Here is a 19,310-nt window from a genome sequence, read left to right as displayed (position 1 = left end):
ACACACAGACATGGGCTGTGCCTCGATAACGCCGGAGAAAATGCAGATGAAAACAGTGCCATTATCATATTTTACCCCCAGCTCAGCAGAATTTTAGAAGGTGGAAGCTTGGTGTGGAGAGAAACGCACCCACACTCAAACCCCTTCACTGCAAACAGGAGTCAGTATGACCTTTCAGAAGAAGAATCTGGAATATCTTAAACATTGAAATGCTTATATCCTGTGACCCAGCCATCTCACTTTTAAAAACGTGCCCTACAAAAATAACAGCGTGAGTATATAGTCACCCGGTGTGTTTTCTGCATTGTCAGTAACTAGAAGAATTGAAAAGGAAACATAAATGTGTCTCAGAAAAAAATTTTAAATAAGTAAAGTCGTCGTATTCAGCCCAGGACTGGATGTGGTATGTGCAGGTGGCGGAATATTATTAGGCCCTGAAAAAAAGGAAATTCTGACACGTGCTCCAACAGAGGTGAACCTTGAAGATGTGGAGTAAGCCAGTCACCGAAGGACCAATATCCTATGATTCTACTTACCAGGATTCCGAGAGCAGTCAGATCCAGAGAAACAGAAAGTAGAACAGTGGTTGTCAGGTTGGGGGAAGGTGACTGGTAACAGTGTTCTAGGGGGACAGAGTCTCAGTGTGGGAAGGTGGAAGAGTTCTGGAGATGGTCAGTGGTGATGGCTGCACAACAATGTGAATGATTTCAGCCACTGAGCTGTACATCTAAAAATGGCCTGAATGGCCAACCGTAGCTTTACGTCCAGGGGGACTCTTCCTGTGTTCCAATGGAAGCCAGGTCCACTTGGGAGGCACCCCAAAGACTAAAGGTGTGGGGACAGGAGGCAGGCTTCCCCACATGGTCCTCAGAAACTGCGAGTGGAGCTGCTCCTGTCACGGTTTGGATGTGAGGTGTCCCCCAAAGCTCACCTGTGAGACGAGGCAGGAGGGTTCAGAGGAGGAGTGACTGGGTAGTGAGAGGCTGGAGCCCACCCTGAATCCATGCCCTGATGGGATTAACTGGGTGGCCTGAGGTGGTGGGTGTGGCTGGAGGGGTGGGCATGGGGCGTGGCACCATGCGACTGCTTGGCTTCCAGAGCAGTGTCTCCCAGGGACAGCGGCAGGTGGAGGGGCCTGTCCCCACAGGGCAAGTCTGCAGTTGGACCGGGGATTCCACGGTCCTTGTCCACAGCCACTCCTCCCTCCCCAGGATCCCCGGGGCCAGAGGTGATGTCCTCTCAGATGTCCCGCGGGTCTGCTGGGTCGCCGTCCTGGAAGGAAGGGCTGTGGGCCATCCACTCACTAGCGAGGGCTGGCGGTCAACTCGGGGCTGGGCATTGCCAGGGAAGGTCAGGGAGGTTCCCGGCTGCACACAGGTCGGGCTTTCGGAGGTGGCAGTAACTATGTCGGCCTCGGTGGGCAGAAGCAGCTCCTGGGCCCATGAGAAGCCGCCCTCTCTGCCCAGTGAGTGCCACCCTGTTCCACCCTGAACCCGCTGCCCAGGTCATCTCGTCCACCTGGTTGTGTGATGTCTCTTCTGTCCTGGACGCTCTCTGGTGTGGACACGAGATGCAGAGATGTCAGGCTCGGGTCCTCCCGATGGGCCAGTGCCCTTCCCGGGCCTCCTTGTTCCCAAGCCCCCAGTCGTGCCCTTTCTGGACTGACGGACGGACAGAGCCGCGAGCACTGTGTATCCTGACTCAGGTCAGTTCTCTCTCCTCACAGAGCAGATGGCTGGTGTCCCACCCAAAGCTCCGCCCACGGCTTTTAGGACCCCCCACGATGCCCCAGCAAATTCATTTCAGCTCCCAGCAGCTTACCAAGGCGACCGGAGGGAGGCACCAACGCTGTCAGCTGGTCACAGGGAAACCCCACGGTGGGGGGAGCTGAGGAGAGGCCCCCGCGTGACAGTGGCCCTTATCTGTTCAGGCCTCTGGCTCGCGCCCTGGACCTCTGGGGCCGTCCCTGATGTGCTGGTTCCGTCTTGTGACGAGAGCCCGGTCCTGTGATTTGGTGGGTAGCTTATCGGTTCATGATGTGAAGTTGTGGCCACTTGGCCACTCGGTGTCCCCTGGGCCGGTCAGGAGTCCTCTGCTGCAGATGGCATGGCCTTGCTCCAGCACCCTCGGACTCTGCCTGGTGGCTTTCCTGTTGGCGCTTGCCAAAGACACCACATGGTGACCTTTCAGCTACAGGAACCCCCAGCACCATCGGGCCTGGCCGGTCACGTGTCCCAAGCTGTCACTTACGTGACTGCGGCTCCACACGAGCGGCCTTCTGTCCTGCCCAGTGAGTGGGCCAAAGCGGGTCCCAGGTGCAGAGAGCGCTACTGCTCCCCCAAAGACACCCGCCCCTCAGAAGTGGTGGGCCACACCCCCCTGTCGCTGTGGGAGAAGGGAGGAGGGGTGCGGCCCACCCTTATGCTGGAGGGGAGGGTCGGATGTGCCAGGCCACTGGACCCTTCAAGAAAACCCCAGTGGGCAGCTGCTGAGCCTTTCCCTTACCTCCCCCTTCTGGGCCACAGGGTCTCCGGAAGCTCCCATGTGCCTGCTCCTTCCTGCTCCAGGGGTCTGTACTGCGAGGCTGCGGCCAGAGCCGGCCAGTGCGGGGAACTGGACTGACCCGATGGGCTGGATTGTACTTTGGATTATTCTGCTTTAGAAAGCAACAAAATCAGCCCAGCCCCGAGGGAAGGCCAGGAATTGCATGTGGCCAGGCCAAGGGCCAGCAGAGAGGCTAACCAGCTCTGGCCCGGACACCCTCCCCTTCCCAGAAGCCACACCTGGGGCTCCTTGGTTGAGTTCGCGGTGTCCCCTGTCATCTGCCATGACCCACATGGCTTCCGCAGGAGTCAGACCAGTGAGGTCAGTACAGCGATGGTAAAGGACTTGACCCCGGCATCCCCAAGTCTCTGCAGGTGACACTAGACTGTCACTGCTCCAGAAATTCAACACGGGTTTTCTTTTTAGATGACATGACAGCAGGCTGTATTCGGACACACTCTACACACACGGAGTAGGGCTCCCGTTCTGTGGTGGACATGATGTGGAGTGTGTCCCTGGTGGTGGACTCATCTACGAGCCCAGGAAAGTGATGTCCGACTCCTTCTACTGTCTTTCCCACTCCCGTCCCCTCTCCCTTCCTTCATGCCCTTCATCTCATCCAGTGGACTTCTGCTCCCCCCCTTTTTGGGCGTCAGCACCCACACATCAGAGAGAACACTCAGCCTTTGGGTTTGGGACTGGCTTATTTCACTTAGCACAATGGTCTCCAGTTCCATCCATTCACCAGCAAACGCCACAGTTTCCTTGTCTTTATCAACACTGAGTTTGACTGACCCTCTTAGTGGAGTCAGGACAGCGGGGAGGAGGATGGAGGCAAGATGACAGTTTCAGGGTCTTCCACTGGCCTTCGCTCTGACTGCGCGCATGTCAAGGAACTGACACAAAGTCCTACTGAGTGCCAAGCACCTGGTTCCGCCTGCGTCCTCAGGAACTGGTAGAAGGACAGCCAGCAAGGCCCTGGACACAACAGTCCTATTGGAGGGCAGATCTAGGCCAGGACTCCATTGATGATCCGGTCCCCATACATCCTCATTCCACTGTAACAGAATGGCCCCGGGGCCTGGGTATCGGTGTCAATGTGGCCTCTGTCACCAAGGGCCTCAAAAGATCTGGGTGAAGCCATGTGGCAGCTTTGGAGACCTGCCACTCAGCTCCCCCTTCCAGAGAGCGCCTGCCAAGGGGCAGTGGGTGGACAGCCTCCAGGGTGGGCCAGTGTTGAGCCAAGGCTGGACCTCCTGAGCAGCTCCAGTGACCACACACAGCAGGGACGGCCACATTTCCTTCCCAGCGTGGGACTCCTCTGGTGGACCGTCTTTGCTCTAGAGCCCCCTACCCCCCGCCTGCCAGGCTGCCCAAGACTCCCGAAGCCGCGCCCCGGGAAGGCGTTTCCTACCCACCCTCCTTCCTTCCCACTCTCCTTTTGCAGAGGGCAGACCCGCTTCAGGCCTGGAATCTTCGCCACCCCCCTCCTGATCCTTCTCCCCTTTATCTTTCCCAGGTGTAACCCCTACAAATCCCTCCTGACTCCACCTGCCCACTTTCCCGGGGACCTGAACCCACACACACCTTTTGCTGCTGTGGGTGACGAGAACCAGTAGCCGAGGCTCCCTGTTCTGGGTTGAATTGTGTGTCCCCAGAAGTTGTTGAGAACCTCCCCCCTCCCCCTGTACCTGTGAATGCCACCTTCTTTGGGACTACGGTCTTTGGAGATGATAGAGCTGCAATGAGGTCCTGAGGGTGGGCTCTAGTCCAACCCGACTGTGCCCTGATACAAAGAGGACATTTGGGCAAGCTCACAGGGTGAACGTGGGAGAAGATGAAGGCGGAGGTCAAGGCGATGCCTCCAGGGATCAAGGGTCACCACAGATCCCAGGCAAGTTCCAGCAGCTGCGCGGGAGCCTGGATCCGATCTTCCTCACTGTCCTCAGGAGCCACCCTGGGGACACCTTAATTTTGGACGTCTGGCCTCCAGGGCCGTGAGGCAGTGAATTCCTGCGTAGGCCACCCCACCTGTGGCCCTTTGCGTGGCGCCCCAGGAAACCCATGTGGTCCCTCTCAGGAAGGACCAGCCCTTGTTCAGCGGGCGGGTGCTGAGGTTGAGGTCAGGCTCCAGTTTGGAAACCAGGCGAGAGATCATCCATTCCGTTGGGGCAGCTGACGTTGGCTTCCTGCTATCCATTCCTGACCACTGTCCATGACCTTGGCCTGGGAGCTGCCACGTCCTGTCAGCCACGGCCATGGGGCTGTACATGTGGTGACCCCTGCCTGCAGTCCCCAGCTCACTGTCCACTCCAGAGCACTCCACTCCAAAAACAGTCTCCGTCTGTTTTTGGTTGCTGATGACACAGATCCGCAGCTGGGTCAGCCTCAGAGAAAAGAGGTCTGTTGTGGCTTAGGGTCATGGTCCAGGGGTAAAGGGGCCACAGCTGGGGATGGCCTTCTGGTAAGTCCCAAGGCAGCGGAGGGCATCACATGGCGAGAAACAGGGAGATGCAGTGTAAGAGGCACCTAACCAACTGGCTGAGAGCAGAACCACTTTCGGGGGAGGAGGAGTTTGGGGATTGAACCCAGGAGCTTTGCCCCTGAGCTGCATCCCAGGCTTCTTCTTTTTTTTTTTTTTTTTTTTTTTTAATTCTAAGACAGACTCTCACTAAGCTGCTGAGGCTGGCCTCAGCCTCCCAGTCAGAGATTACAGGTGTGTGCCGTGGTGCCCACTCCTGTTTTGTTTCTGATTTTTCTGGACCAGGGATCAAACCCAGAGCTCACTCACGCTGGCCACGCACTCGGCCACTGAGCTACATCCCCAGCCCCAGCCGACCCACCCTGGAGGTAACCCATTAACCCACATGAAGGGATTAATCCACTCGTGAGGGCAGAGCTCTGCTCACCTCTTAAGGGTCGCACTTCCTAACAGCTCATGACGGGGATGAGATTTCAGCGTGAGTCTGGAGGGAACAAGCCATGGCACCTGTCATACCCTGGCTATGAGAGAGCTCAGTTCTATAGCACGGTGGGGTGTCAAGGATCCCACCCTCCCCATCCTCCCTCTGCCAGGCCCTGCCCACCCAAGACAGCCACCCTGGGCTCCTGAACCACGCTGAAGGGTCCCCCAGAGTTCAGCCCTCATGCGGAAAGGCCTCAGTTCCTGGGAGTGGAGGCCTACCTATAAGCAAAGATGCACCCTGGCTAACCTACTTCTCTGAGACCCTGAGTACCTTCCCCCAGCCTTGCTGACCTGTCCACTTCATAGACAGCACACTGGCACTTTTTCCAAGCTTCCAAGAACCCTCCAGCAATGTAGCGGAACCATCTCCCTGGGGTATTTTCAGGTGTCAAATCTGAGTCTTTCCACCCTGACAAATTCTCCACATGCAGCTCCGTATCAGCCTCCCTGGATCCGAAACCTTCGGCTGCATGCCTGGGAATAGACTCCGGGTCCCCACCAGCCCCTGCTGGCCCGCCCTGCAGCTCCTTTGACACTGGGCTCCTCTCATCCCTTAGCACAAAGTACATCCCTGGTCAGGTCCTGCTGAGAGGGGGTCCTGGCTTTGAGTCTGGCAGCCAAGAGGGGAGAAAGGGACAGATTCTAAGAGGGGAAGCCTTGTCTTAAAAGGCACCTTGCTTATTTAAAGCTTTGCAGTCTTTAAGCAAGATGGGGGAGGGGCTCTCTCAACAGAGGGGAGAGGATCACCCCTGCAAACCAGTGGCTAGAGTCTGGGGGTTCAAGGTCCCCAAAAGCATCTTTCCAGATACCTCTATCTCAGGTCTCAAGGGTCCCACCCTCCCCCATCTAGCCCTTCCCCATCTAGACCCTGATTCTGGGGTGGGGGGAGATGCTACTAATTGACTATGGTTTAATCCTCCCCCCTAGTTTCCTGTGTCAGGGCGAGAGACCATCCATTCCACTGGGGCACCTGAATGGTCCCCAGAGTGGTGACGAGAGAGGTGGTGGGACTGTTTAGAGGTGGGGTCTAGTGGGAAGTCCTTAAGTCACTGGGACATGCCTTCAGAAGGGATTCATTTTTATTTTTATTTATTTTATTTATCTTTTGGAATGCTGGGAATCAAACCCAGGGCCTCATTCACACCAGGCAGGAACTCTTCCACCCAGGCTGCTCCTTGGTAATTTTCAAGAAGGGTTCTAATAGCCTGAGCCCACCCAGCTCGCTGGCCTCCGTGCGGGATGTGATCAGTTGCTCCCATGCATGATCCTGCCACTGCCTTCCACCAGGAGGTGACCCGGCCAAGGGGGCGCCTACCAGAGCCCACGCCATGATCTTTGGACTCTCAGCCTCCAGAACTCTTTGTTGTTGTTGTTGTTGTTGTTGTTGTTTAATGTGTGATGGGGATTGAACCCAGGGCCACGTGCATGCTAGCAAGTACTTTACCACTGAGCTCTCTCCCCAGCCAACCGGAACTCTTTTCCTAATAGAGAAAGTTAACATGCTTCAGGTATTTCATTATGGTAACAGAAAACCCACTAATCCAGTACACTTCCCAAGGCTGGGAATTCAATCTTTGCTGAAATGCTGTGTCTTGTACAGGCAAGTCCTACACGTAGTCTTCAATCATCTGCCCCCTGGCTACAGAAAAGAAGGACTTCCTTAAAAGCTGCCAAGGAATCCTGATGTTGCTTTAAGTTGCTGATCTGTGACCTTGAACTTGTCATTTTCTCCCTTCAAAGCAACAGTGGTGTTCAGCAACGACCTTCCCATTCTGCTGCCTTTATAACTGGTTTCCCCAACAGCACTCAAACACAGGGATGTCGCATGAGCCACGGAACCCCTGTCCACCTCAACCCTGTCTCCAGAGGGGCAGGTCCAAGCAGCTGCTCTGCCATCTCATGCCAGGAACTGCCAGCAATAGGTTCCTCATCACCAGCCGCCAGCCAGCAACTCAGAATCTCAGCCTTGGGTCAGCTTCCTGGGACTGCTCTGTGCTCCCCCCTCAGGTGGTCAGGAAGCAATAAGGACTTACTAGAGGGGGTGTGGTCCTGACAAGGGAGGGGCCACGGACCAGGGCAGGGAAAGGAGAGGGTTCAGGAAATACTATGATTGATACATGGCTTGCCCCTTCCAGAACTCATGCTGAAATTTAATCCCCATTATGAACTATTAAGAGGTGGGACCCTTAAGAGGTGAGAATTAATCCCTTCGTGTGATTAATGGACTCATGGGTTAATGGGTTATCTCAAGAGTGAATCTGCTATAAAAGCCAGTTTGGCTTTTAGCTCTCCAACACTCCCCAGGTCTTGCTATGTGATGCTCTGTCCACTTCAGGACTTTGCCAGCAAAAAGGCCATCATCAGATGAGGCCCCTTGACCTTGGACCAGAACCATGAGCCAAAAAAAAACCCTTTTCTCTATGGCTTGCCAAGTCTGGGGAACTGAATTATTAGCAACAGAAAATGGACAGAGACAGTAAGGAGGTGGTCTCAGGGTAAGTGCAGCCCTGGCTAGACCCACAGAAGCTCTGGGGCCTCAACATACCCTAGATTCACCTGTCTGGAGGTGAGGAGGAAACCTTTTGTAGCATGGGCTATGGGTTGTCCCCCCAAATTAGCAAGACATTGCAGCTCTGTCACCTTCAGGCAATTCTCCAGAGGGGGGGACAGGATGCCAGCAAGGGGGATGTGGTGAGGACGGTGACAACAGCTGCCAGACAAGGCACGTCTGTCCCGAACCACAGCCGTCTCCTCTGCTACCTCGGGCTGATCCACTAATCAATCACCATTCCACTGTCTCTGGTGCGTGTCAGTCACCATCCAGCGCGTCCCCCAAGCTACAGAGACAAAAATCAAGCTCTCGGAGCAGCTCGGTAGATGCCTCTCCATTATCTTGACATCAAAAGGGTGGGGGCACCGCAGACACCTCCACCTCCCCCTGAAGAGAATCCTGCAAATCCCAGTGCCACCTCTGGCGTCCCTGATAGGGTAGAGGTGGGTGGTCGTCTAGGAGCCCCGTGCCTGGTCCTGATGACCCGGTTTACAAGCCTCCTCGTGGGGATGTGGGGCTGGGGGCACCCGCTTCCTTAAAGACTCGGTCAAACAGCAGGCAGTGGAGTCTGAGGCGCACAAGACGCGTCTGATCTCGGCTCCCACGCCCTCCTGGGCCCAGCGCGGTGGCCCTCGGTCGGCTCCGCCCCGCGCAGTACAGCTCCGGCCCCGCCCCAGCCAGGAGGGAGGAACAGAGCGCGGACAACGCCATCTAGCGGGCGCCGGGCAAGCCGCTGGAAGGGTCTAGAGGGCCTGACAGCTGGTCCTGCAGGATGCATGACAAGCGAGGACTGGGCACGGTACAATCAAGGTACAGGGCAGCAAAGGACATGAAAGGAGAACTGGGAAGGCGGAGAGGCCGGGGTGCTCCAGGGAGCCGCCTGGGGTCTCTCCCAAGCCTGCCTCTGCCCGCCGTGAGAGGCCGGTGGGGTCACTGGGGATGCATGATGTCCCATCTCTCCACCGTCCTGACTCTTAGGGGCAAGTTCCTGTACCTTCTAAGAAACAGTCACTGAAAATCCATTTGAGTCTGGTGTCTACGTTACTCCAAGAAAAGGGGTAAGGAAAATTTCAGAGAGGGAAGGAGGTGTGCCTGCCTCCCTAGGGGCCGGGGGGGCCAGCGACCCACCCTCTGACCTTCAGGCTGTGAGGGGGGTTAGTGGGCGCCAGCTCTTACAGCATATTCCCAGAACACGTCTGCAGGAAGCTGCACCCAGCTGGTTCTCACTTCCCAGTTCACACACTTCCCCAAAATGTGGTGGGACCAGGAGTGAACGGCTCTTTCGATTTTGACCTCTTTTGTGCCTTTTTAAGTTAAAATGCAATCAAGAAAGACTGGGCATGAAGTGCCTCCAAATGGAAGAGCACAGCATTGCTCCTGAAGAGCCATTCCAACACAGCAGGATGCAGCTCAGGGGCCACCGCGCAAGGCAATATACTTTTGAACTTTTTTTTCCTTTGTTCAGTACTGAGATGGAATCCAGGGGAGCTCTGCACTGAGCTACAATCTCAGCCCTTTTAATGTTTTATTTTGACACCAGGTTTCACTAAGTTGCCCAGCTGGCCTCAGACTTGCCATCCTCCTGCCTCAGCTTCCTGAGTAGCTGGGATGACTGCCGCATGGCCACGCCCAGCTTTTCTGAACATTTTTGATCTGTGGTTGGTAGAATGCCTGGGTGCAGAACCCGTGGACACAGAGGGCGGACTGTACGCAGTTTAAAAATCCAAACACTGCCACTATGACCTTTTTAATAGATGTTCCCTCTTTTTTTATTTTTATTTTTTTTTCATTTTTAAATGAAATGGTTTACACTGTTCGTTGCTGGTTTGGAGTTTCAGGCACCTCTTTACTGGTTACCAGAGAAAAGGAGGTTTTATTTTCTTACCATCTACTTCTGTCACCTGTCACTGCCAGCTCTTTTGTTGTGTGTAGTTCCCCTCGGTTTTTTTTCTTGGTTGTTGCAGATTATGTGTCAAGGAGACAGCTGGTCTGCTCCCTACTTTCCTGCAGTCTGGATTTTGCTGGCTGCATCCCCTTGATATTGTTGGACGTGCTCCTCTGTCCCCTGTATTTCCTGTAATTGGTGGTTGGATGGAGAGCAGGGATCAGCAGGCATCTTCTGTAAAGAGCTGACATTAAGCTGGACGCTGTGGTGCAACCTGTTGTCCCAGGTGCATCTGACTTGAACATAATCAGACTTTTTCTCACAACAGTATAACAACTATTTACATTATACTAGGCATTATTAGGAACCTAGAGCTGATTTGGTAGGGGGGCACCAGGGATGGAATGCAGGGGCACTCAATCCTAGAGCCACATCCCCAGCCCTAATTTGTATTTTATTTAGAGACAGGGTCTCACTGAGTTGCTTAGGGCCTCGCTTTTGCTGAGGCTGGCTTTGAACTCGCAATCCTCCCACCTCAGCCTCTTGAGCCACTGGGATTACAGGCATGTGCCACTACACCAAGCCTAGAGCTGCTTTTTAACTATACAAGAGAATGTGCTAATTTTTGTGCAAATACCGTGACATTTTATATAACGGACTTAAAAAGCTGTGGATTTGGGTCTCTGTACCCCTCCTCCTGCAGATACCCTCCATCACTCCCCCACAGATAGACAGGGATGATTGTATATGTATAAATAGGATATTTAAGTATAAATATTTAAATCAAGTAATAACTTTAAAATGTTTAATTTAATATACAGCAGTACATTCTTATAATCCTGGATTATAGAAGGCCTTTCTGAACATGACCCGAACGTCAGATATAACAGAACAGTTGATCTATTTGGCCACATGAGAATCTAAAACTTCTCTGTAGGAAAGTTGCTATATATAGAAAGAGAGGTTGAAAGAAAAACTGATTTGTAACAGATGACACAAAAAGTTAACAGTAGACTTTGTACTGCAAGCAAGAGAACAGAAACTGACCTTAGTGGATTTAACCCCCCACCTACTGTCCTATATGTAGGATACCTATAAAAACTTAAATTGAGAAATTTTACAGGTGTCCTATAGGCTTTTAAAGGTGTCCTATATGTAGGATGATGGAACATAATGGGTTAAGCAGAAAAGAGATTGATATCGAGTACCAGCCAGCTTTCAGGAAGGGCTGCAGAACCCCTGTAGATCTCCCAGACAGCGACAGCAACTGTGCCTCATCTGGTCCAGAAAAGACCCCACCCGCGCCTCCATTGCCTACTGTGGCTTCCGTGCTTTCCAGAAGGGCTGCCAGTCCCCGCTGGCTCTGCTCATTGGCGTACCTCATTTGAGGGCCTGCACCCTTGCTGCAAGGGAGGCTGGGAAAGCCACCTCCTAACATTTTCCACTATGCCTCAAACAGGAAGGGGATTCAGGTGCTGGGTAGACGACAATAACGGCAGCTGTACTTTACAATCCCCAACACATTAGAAGACCTTATAAGTCATTAAACAAAAGATGAAAAACATGACCGATAACCAAGAACACAAAAGCAACCAAGGGAGCAGGTGGAATTAGCCAATAAATATATAAACTTTCCCACTAATAGAATAGCTGCTGGTGGTCGCCCACCCCAGCTCAACTCCTGCCTTCTTCCTTGCTAGCAGAATGCTGACAATTTCTGGATATCATTCCTACCTGCAAAGTACTCAGGGGAAACCGTGCAATTAAATAAATGAGCTGTGAACAGGACAACCAGGCAATTCCTGGGAAGGACTTCTGTGTTAGCATAGGCTAGCTGCTGTAACAAACATGCCCAAATCTCTATAGCCTAATACAACTTTATCTCTTTTTCTTGGGAGTCCAACATATTATTTCTCTTGCAGACAGTGCCTCCCTTCCATCACGGAGCTCTGCCATCCTCACACGGTACCCCAGATTACCAGACACAGGAGAGTCAGGTAAAAGGCATTGATTTTCTACTCTCACCTGATTGGACAAATCAGGTCACATGGTCAGGAGGCCCACCAGCTGCAGGGGAAGCTGGGAAATGTAGTCCAGCTATGTGCCGGAAAGAAAATGAGCCAAATTTAGTGACCACTGGGCACGGCCTTGCCAGAAAGCCCCTCTGGTCTATTCGTCCCACACAGAGGACACACTCCTCGATTGGGTTATGTTCTGTTAGCAAAATTACTTTTCGTTGCTCCTTTGACCACCAAGCAAAGTGGCCACATCTGATGGGTACTGGGGGTCAGACCCTCTCTGGAGTCTGGATGGCATTTCTGCTGTTTTTCTGCTTCCTGTTAAACCTGGGAGTACAAATTGCCCTCCTGAGACCCTCCTGAGGGTCCCAGTCTGGCCAGGTGGGCTGCCATTAGCCTTTGTCTTCTGTCCCCTGCAGGCGGAAGCAATCTGACACCGACTTCCTCCGGGAAGACAAAGAAGAGCAGCAGCCCAGGGGGACCAGGGCCACCTCTGCTTTCAGGGTGAAGGGAAGAGGCCTGTATGACACAGGGCCTGTCCCCTGCAGGGGACACCTGCGACACACAAAAAGAAGACTTGCAAAAACTCAAACACAGAGACCAAATTTCCAGAATTCAAAATTCCATCGAGCCCATGAGAAAAAGGAAAGACACTCTGAGAAGGAAGGCTGCATTCTGGAAGGTCACAGGGAAGAGTGGGCTCAGAGTGAAGAGCAAAACACCAGGAAGGAGGGAAGGTCCCCTGAAAAGATAAAGGGCTGGGGACCCATCCTAGGGCCCTGCACTCTGGGCAGTCGCTTTCCTAAAGGAGAAGCGGTCATTTAAGAAATACTAGAGTAGCAGAGAGATGTGGATCCGGGCCTGAGAGGGCTCGGCCGGGGGAGTTGAGACTCGGACACTGCCAGCCTCCGGCCGCCTGCCCTGCCCAGTGGTCCTCCAGGAGGAAGACCAAGCCGTGGGAGCTTCCAGAAAGCTCCCTGCCACAATATGGGCAGCTTCTCATTTGCATCCCTGGAAGTGAGAAGGGAGGAAACCAATTTGCAGACTGGAGAGAAGGCAGCGGAGCGAGAAGAGGAACTGAGGGAAACAGACCAGAAAACGCTCTTGCAAGTTGAAGATCAAATTGGAACAGAAGTCTCCGAAGAACAGAAGACAGCGAAGAGGAGAAGTTACAGCGGTGACAAAGCTCATTTACAGCTGCATTGTAATGGAGAATACCGCGCACGAGGAATGCGGTGTAATTAGGAGGGATTCTTCAGACTCTACCATCAGATCCAGAGACTGAAACTAACAGCTCTGACTACATCTGCGAGCCTCAGGGGTTGTCGGGGAGGGGCACCCCAGCAACAAAGGGGAAGTCAAAGTGTCTGGACTTCTCTTCTTGGGGAGGTGAAGCAGAAAGTAAGACCTGGGGGTGGAATACTTTTTAATATTTAACTTGGATATGGCAAGAGAGAATCAAAGGCTTCAATAAGGTTCAGAGGCCAACGTTCAGCATCCTTCACTGGTCAAACCATGACTGGGACATGCAGTCCTGGAGCCCCTGGCCAGGGCAGCTACACTGACCCCTGTGTCTAGCAGGGATGGTGTGGCCCTGGGCCAGTAGCTGGGGTAGGTGGCAGCTGAGTCCTCCACTTCCTGGTTGTGCTAGAAATAGTGGCTCCCTTTTGGGTCAGCTCCGTGGGGTGGCTTGGACAGTCACTCCCAAAAGCTCAGCCCAAACCTGCTCCCCCAGCTTCTCTGACAATTTTGTAGGCACTGAACTTCTTGTATAAATTTCTCTCTGATTAAACCTGGGTTCTGTTACTTGCAAATGAACCGTAATCAATACAAAGTAAACGTAAATAAGATGGAAAGGAGAAAAACAAATACATCATTTGTCACAATAAATGGGAATGAGCTGCTGGGAGTGGTGGCCCATGCCTGTAATCCCAGAGGCTCAGGAGGCTGAAGCAGGAGGATCGCCAGTTCAAAGCCAGCCTCAGGGGCTGGGGATATAGCTTAGTGGGTAGAGTGCTGGCCTTGCATGCACAACCCTGGGTTCAATCCCCAGCACCACAGACGGCACAAGTGAGGCACTAAGCAACTCAGCAAGACCATGTCTCTAAATAAAACCAAAATAGGGCCTGGGGATATGCCAGTCTAGTGCCACTGAGTTCAATCCCCAGTACACCCCCCAAAAAATGTGAATTCCCCTATTATTTTTGAAGTTTCAATTGAGTGAGAGAGAAGGGGAAAAAAGAAAGAGAGGAAGGGCAGAGGGGAGAGAGAGAGAATCCCATCATATGTAATGACTCTGGAAAGCCATTTGGCCCCCTCTAGCCATTAGAGCTAAATAATATCCACCCTACGATCCAGTCATTCCACTCCTAGGTAAATACCCAAGCAAAACGAATGTGTATCTCCACCAGAAAAACACACTTGAGAACATTCATGGCAGCACTATTCAATATAGCCCCAAACTAGAAACAACCCCATGTCCATCAACAGTAGAGCAGATAAATGATGGTCTTCTCATGTAATGGATGACTATAGAACCAAGAAATTGTCCCACAGCACCACAGAGTCAAGGAATAAAATCAAAATGACTGTTACACACGAGATATGGATGAAGCTCACAGACACACAGGAGAACAAACTCCAGACCTGAAAGAGCGCATGTGATGGGATTTAATGCACATGACGTCTAAGAACCAACAGTGACAATAGGAGTAAGAATAGGGGCTGGGGTGGTGGCTCAGGGGTACAGTGCCCACCTAGCACACGTGAGGCACTGGGTTCGATCCTCAACACCACATAAAATAAATAAGTAAAATGAAGTTATTTAAAAATGTATATCAGTTCTAAAAAAAAAAAAAAAAGAATACAAGTTCCCAAGGGCCTCCGTGGGGACACAAGGTGCCCTGTCTTGGCCCAGGTGTGGGTTGCGTTGGCCCAAGTGTTCATCCAAGCTGCCCACTGTGGATTAGTGTGATTTGCATACTATCCTGGATCTTTGCTACCCCAGTAAAAGTTTTCTTTTTTTTTTTTAATCTTTTTTTTTTTTGAGAGAGAGAGAGAGAGAGAGAGAATTTTAATATTTATTTTTTAGTTTTCAGCGGACACACAACATCTTTGTTGGTATGTGGTGCTGAGGATCGAACCCGGGCTGCACGCAGGCCAGGCGAGTGCGCTACTGCTTGAGCCACAACCCCAGCCCCGAGTAAAAGTTTTCATCCTTACTATTTATTAAAAATAGATGTTTCTAGGGCTGGGGTTGTGGCTCAGTGGTGGAGCGTTTGCCTAGCATGTGGGAGGCACTGGGTTCGAGTCTCAGCAACACATATAAATTAATAAATACATAAAAGGTCCATTAACAACTAAAAAATATCTTTTTAAAATAGATGTATCTAAAACAAAATGGAAACAAATGCTAAAAACGGATGAACTTGCTCTAGGAGAAAGAAAACTGAAGAAATACATTTTGAGGCCACTGATAGACCCATTTTGTTACCAGCTCTTTTGGACAGGACCTGCAGTCTCTTGGGTAACCAGCACTTCCCTAAAAGATGGGGTGTCAAAGCCCCCAGGCCTCCACCCCCAGGCTTCTCCTTGCCAGGGAAAATTTCCTTCCCACAATCTTGGACAGAAGACACAATATAAGTTCCTTTATTGAGCACTGAGTAGGCACCTACTGCATGCACTGCACTGCCTTAATGTGTCCTCTCCTCTCCCCACCCCTCTACACGGAAACGCCAGCCCTAACCCTGGCTAATACACTATACTAGGGCTGCTTGGACCCCTGACCAGTGTCAGCTTTCTGCAGAGTGCCAGGATCATTAAGAAAGGTCCTGCCCTGTGAGCCAGCCACTGCAGAGAGGCACTGGCCCAGAACAGACTGTGCCAGTCAACAGGGGATGTGCATCAGCCAGTTCTCCATCCCTTGCTGCATCCACTCCCTTGCTACTGCCTCCTTGCAGGTGAAGGGTCACTTCCTGCTCTTGACTCTGAAGTTGCCCATGGGATTGGCTTTGGCCCATGGTACCCAGCCAATGGCTACTTACTGAGTCCCAAGAAGCCTCACGCCTCCCCCTCACTCACTGGTGTCTCTATCATTGCTGTAAGAGAAATGGGTCTCAATTCACCCACTTGTCCAAGGAGGGTGAGAGACACATGGAGCTGAGCTGCCCCTGCCACAGACTTGCAGTGAAAGACAAAGCAGCCCAAGCCCACTGCAGCCTGCAGCCCTGCCTGGATCAACTGAGCCCCAACCAAGCCACAAAATCATAGAATATATCATTATTCTTCTAAGTCACTGAGTTGTGAGATAATTTGTTACACAGCACCATTGGGCAATAGCTGACTGATACATCCTACCTCTCAAGAATGTGTCAGCACCACATGAGGAGCACAATAGCCATTCAGAGGAGGGAGAGATCCATGTGGACAAATACAAGCCCCCATTGCTCCACAGTAGCAGGAGAATGGAAGGTCCCACCCACTTTTGTATTGGCCTCTGATATCCCACACTGGTTGCCAAGTTGTATCATTTAGGATACTCTCAAAAAATGGAAAAATGCAATCAAAAAGCCCAGAGGTGCGCCGTAATCAATGTCACCAAAAGCCCCGCTATTTCTATCTCCCTGCTCTGTCTTGCAAGACATTGACTTCATCCGCCTCTCAGCCCTCTATGGTCACAGGGTGGCCTGCAGCAGCTGGACTGTCAGGCTCCCAGTCGTGGTTAGTGGGAGGAGACAGTGGTGCTCTGGAGAGCCAGCACCCTGGCGGGAGAAAAGCCCTGATGTGCAGCATCTGCCCATCCCTGTGGTGTAGATTCCCTGATATCCCACACCAGCTGCCAGTCAGCCTGGTGGCTGGTTCCAGGCTCCCACATGCTCAGCTGGAGAAAGATGCACACAGGGGACTCTGGAGCCCGCTCCAGCAAACCTCGAGGAGCACCTTCTCCATGCTGGAAAAATCCCCAGGGAATGAAGGGGGAAGACCTGGATGTTGAGACCAATCAGGGCCCAGCCCTGAGCCCGTCAATGCCACAGACCCTTTGGCCACTGCCCGGCAGGAATGGGAGGAGGAGCCATGGGAAGGCAGCCATGGAGGGGCGTGGGGCCCCTGCACCCTCCTGGAGCTCCCTTCCCAATGGCCCTGCCCAGCCAGTGTCCTACGGCTTCCAGCAACAATCCCAGGGCCCATGTGACCCTAAGAGCAGGTCCCACCTGGAGGGTGAGTAGCCATGGCTCTTGGCTGCTCTGGGAGAAATGAGCCCTGAGCCTGGCAGCCAGGAGGACCTCAGGGGACATCAGGGGCAGCAAAATCCCACATCTCATTACAAGTCCCAGTGACCAGTCCACAGGCCTTCGGCTCAGCTTGGTGCCAAGAGCCGTGCCTGGTGCCATCGCAGGCAAAGGGGGACAGACAGGAACTTCACTCCCCAGTCTGCACAAGCCCTGGGTCCCCCGGTCCATCTCTGGGTCCCTTGGAGCAGGAGGCCAAGACCCACCCCCTGTTCCTGAGCACCCTGCCACACTTCTCATTTTCCTGACAAGCTGAGCCTGCAGCTTTGGGGAGACAGACAGCTTCATAAGACAGGCCACTGGCGCCCAAGTGGGAGTTCCCGCACCTGCGCTGAGGCCCATGGCTTTGACAGGCCGCCTCCGCCACCCGCACCCGGCCCAGAGCCACGCGGTGGGCACTGAGACACGCTTCCCGCATCATCTGTGCAGGAAGCCTGCTTCTTTTTGCTGCCAGCAGAGCTAATTGCCCAGTTAATTGGCTATGTGCTGTCAGGTGGGAAAGAGCAAGTTAGAAACCTGCGTGGATTGACATTCTTCTTGAGGAAACGGAAATAGGTGCATGAATGGCGAGGGGGGGGTCCTCTCTGTGAGAATGTCAAGGGACATAGAAGACAAGAAGAGCAGGGGAACTTTCTGGAGACAGTCCTCTCCCCCGAGGGACATTTGGAAACGTCTGGAGACATTTTTGGTTGTTGCATCTGAGGAGGAGCGAGCCGTGGACACCCAGCAGATCAGGGGTGCTGTTGAACACCCTCTGTGGCACGGGACAGCCCCACACCAGACTCTCCCCTGGCCCCAACCTCAGCAGTGCGGGGGCTGAGGACCCTGACCTAAGCAGTGGTCCCAAAGTGGGGTCCTCAAACCAGCAGCAGCAGCAGCAGCATCACCCCAGAAATGCATGAGAAATGTAAATGTTAGCCTCCCCCAACCTGCTGACTCAGACACTCTGGGGGTGGGGCCCGGAAATGTGTCTTGCTAGAGCCACCAGCTAAGAATACCCACGTTCCATCTCTGGATGGGGAGACGGTGACTTTCATGTTTTTCTTCTTCTCCGTTTTCTAAAACCTCCGATTTAACTAGCTGTTACCTCTGTGATCAAAGTAGAATCCAAGGTCTTCATCCGCCAGCCAAGGTCAGGTTCCCCACCAGCTGGGAAAGGTCCTGACCTGAGGCTCCAAGACCAGAACGTCAGTCCCGACTTAGGGTCAGAAACCAGCCATGTGACCTGCAATGTGAGCCCGGACCTGAGCCTCGGCTTTCTGTCCTGTGAAATGGGTGTCACGAGGGTCCCTGTCATTTGAGCCTACTGGGAGACGAAATGAAATCCCAGGCGAAAGTTCCCAGACCTCGGTGGGTTCAGGGGAGGCGGTCAGGAAGGGCCTCCAGCCTGCGGCAGGAAGAGGGCAGCTCCGAGGCTGCTGGCAGGGAGGCTGGGAGCCGGAGGTGGCCCCAGGGCAGCTCTACAGTCCCGCAGGCTGTGACGGAGGCTTGTGTCTGGTGCAGGAAACAGCACATCAAAAGTGGCAGGAAAGGGCCCTGGACCTCCCTCCCCAGGCCTGACCTGAGCCTGGCTCCCTTGGAGCTGAGGTGTGCAGCCACCAGCGCGGAGCACCGGGAGCCAGACAGCTCCCCCGGCCACCAATGAAGGTCAGAAGAGCTTCCTCCTGGGTCCAGGAAGGAAGCCAGCGCCCTTGGGGACAGCTGCGATTGGGCTGATGTTTCCCTGGAGCTTCTCTCTTCCTGTCAAAACCCAAAGGAGTTGGGGCGGGGGACTGGGGCTCAGGGGGAGAGCACTTGCCTGGCAGGCGTGAGGGACCCGGTTCGATCCCCAGCACCAGTAACAATAAAATAAAATAAAGGTCCCGTGTCCATGAACAACTAAAAAAACATTAAAAAAAAAAAAAAAAAAAACACCTAAAGGCGTGGGGAGACGGCTGGAGTCCTGGAGGAGAGAGGAGAGGGCAAAGCTCCGCAACAGGAAAGGAAAGGTCCCCAGAGCCAGAGACGGGCAGCGTCCCTAGGGCCTCTGGGGAATGAGGTCCCAAAGTCCCTGACCCAC

At 53.2% G+C, this 19,310-nt stretch overlaps 1 long non-coding RNA gene across 2 annotated transcripts; it reads right to left on the bottom strand.

Annotated features, from left to right (window-relative positions):
* Window positions 1-1,841: 1,841 nt before the first annotated feature.
* LOC308642649 lies at window positions 1,842-18,884 on the bottom strand. 2 transcript variants are annotated; one of them, XR_014020598.1, is made up of 4 exons: window positions 18,339-18,884; window positions 9,946-10,134; window positions 2,506-2,653; window positions 1,842-2,158 (listed from the first exon to the last, which is right to left on the bottom strand). It is a non-coding gene; the product is annotated as an uncharacterized lncRNA (long non-coding RNA). The 2 variants fall into 2 exon arrangements; XR_014020599.1 differs by lacking the exon at window positions 9,946-10,134.
* Window positions 18,885-19,310: the final 426 nt, after the last annotated feature.

The sequence above is a fragment of the Spermophilus citellus genome, assembly GCF_964194105.1.
Source record: "Spermophilus citellus genome assembly, chromosome: 2".
Taxonomy (NCBI): Eukaryota; Metazoa; Chordata; class Mammalia; order Rodentia; family Sciuridae; genus Spermophilus; species Spermophilus citellus.
Note: the sequence above shows the minus strand (reverse complement) of the source record. Positions and strands in the feature narration are given on the sequence as shown.